This window comes from Lagenorhynchus albirostris, chromosome 3 (assembly GCF_949774975.1).
Source record: "Lagenorhynchus albirostris chromosome 3, mLagAlb1.1, whole genome shotgun sequence".
NCBI lineage: Eukaryota > Metazoa > Chordata > Mammalia > Artiodactyla > Delphinidae > Lagenorhynchus > Lagenorhynchus albirostris.
This window is the reverse complement of record NC_083097.1, coordinates 135,825,519-135,827,377: the sequence shown is the minus strand read 5'-3', so window position 1 is coordinate 135,827,377 and position 1,859 is coordinate 135,825,519. Positions and strand designations below refer to the sequence as shown.

Below are 1,859 nucleotides of genomic sequence, written 5' to 3'. Positions count from 1 at the left end.
CAGGGAAGCCCATTAAACATGAAAGGAGCAATTACAAGCTGCAATCAAAGGCACATGAATCAGAGATTCCTTCCCTTTAAATATTTTGACTCACTTGCCACTTATTTGACTTCTAATCTACATTTTTGTCTCTGTCATTCTGAAACAGATTTCGAAAGGGATAGGAGAAGTGGGCATGGAGATGGAAGTTTCTCTTTCTGAACAGTTAGCTAGGATTGTTTACTGCAGGCTGATTTTTACCCTTAGGTAATTTCGGGCTTCCTTCTTGTTGGCTCTAATAATATTAATTCTGATTTCTTCTGCCAATATTTGGGCTGTCCCTGTAATGATGAGGAATTGTGTGGTGATTCAGAGGCAGCAGCTGTGGCAGTGTCATTTGAATATTAGAACCTGAAATTTGCTCAGATGGGGTCCCTAGTATAGGATATGGCTTTGATGGGTATATGACCCTCATGGTGCTTTCTTTCATAATGGCTGGAAGAAAGGTACAAATGACAGTAAGAAAAGGACAACCACTTGGGTCTGACCTAGAGTACATCAAGAGCTCAGATCTGCAAAGGGAAGGTAAACCAATTGGGAACTTGCCTTTTTGTGTGTGTGTGTGTGTATTTAAAATATATTTTAATAGAAACACTTTCTCACCATCTTTAAATAAAGATGATTTGCATTTTTTAATCTGAAATGCTCTGGCATTAGGACTTAATTGCTCCCTGGTCCACAGGGTTTAGATGCCATGCACTACTAATTCTCCAGTGTTCATGAGGCAGGCATTACGCATGTCCTCCTTTGCTGCAAGTCCTTGTGGCAACTTCAGGGACTTGATTCTTTTTTTGTTTGTCTGTCTGTTTCTAACAGCTTTATTGAGGTATAATAGACATACAACAAAATGCACACACTTGAAAAGCATATGGTGCTAAGTTTGACATACGTATATACCCATGAATCCATCACCTCAACGGGGACTTGATTCTTTTCAAATGTTCAACCACTTTCTTTTTTGCCTTCACTGAAGGGATATTCTTGTGAACCTGAGGAATAGGTGCTTTTTCTAATCCAAGCATCTTTATTGTAACCTTTTTCCCAAATGGATGTCTTTTCCTAGTTCTTATTCTGGTAACAATATGCAGTTTATGAAGGTGCTTTGGATCCCCACCATATTTTTCATGGTCTGCAGGTGAAGGCTGAAAAACTTTATCTGGAATTCTTGACCTGGTAAATTTGTGATGAATCAAATCTGTACAGATGAGAGGCTCTATACCTTCTGTCACTGTTTGCAGTCTGCCTGCTGGCCGCTGACCTACCGAGTGCAAAATCCCTGCAGTGAATATGGTGATTATTCTCTTTATAGGCCACTGAGGGAAAGCCAAGCAAAAGAAGGACCTTGCCTTTGTAATACTAACAATAGTAACCACCTTTTGAGAGTTTGCTAAGGTAGGTACTGTCATCACCCCCATTTTGTATATATAAAAAAAAATGAGGCTCACTGAGGATACATAATCCCAACTCACTCCTTTGGAAAATGGCAGACTTGGGATCCAATCTCAAACTGTCTAAACTATAGCTCTTATACACTTGACCACTATACCTACAAACCCAGACTTGCAAAGTAAAGTCATCTAAGGTCCCAGGACTGCTGATGGGCATCTTGGGAAAACAGCCCTGCCCAAACCACAGCCATTCACAGGGCTTATGATGAACCATCACTGTACTTAATACACACTTAAATGCATTATTTCATTTAATTCTCACAATGTTCCTAATGAAGTAGGTACTATTATCATTCCCATTTTATAGGTGAAGAAACTTGGGTTCAGAAAAAAAGAAGTGACATCCTTGTGCCATGCCACTAGTAAATGGTA

General features: G+C 39.6%; 1 pseudogene; it reads right to left on the bottom strand.

Moving 5' to 3' along the window:
- Positions 1–692: 692 nt before the first annotated feature.
- LOC132518422 (large ribosomal subunit protein uL30m-like) lies at positions 693–1,445 on the bottom strand (annotated as a pseudogene).
- Between the last annotated feature and the right edge of the window lie 414 nt (positions 1,446–1,859).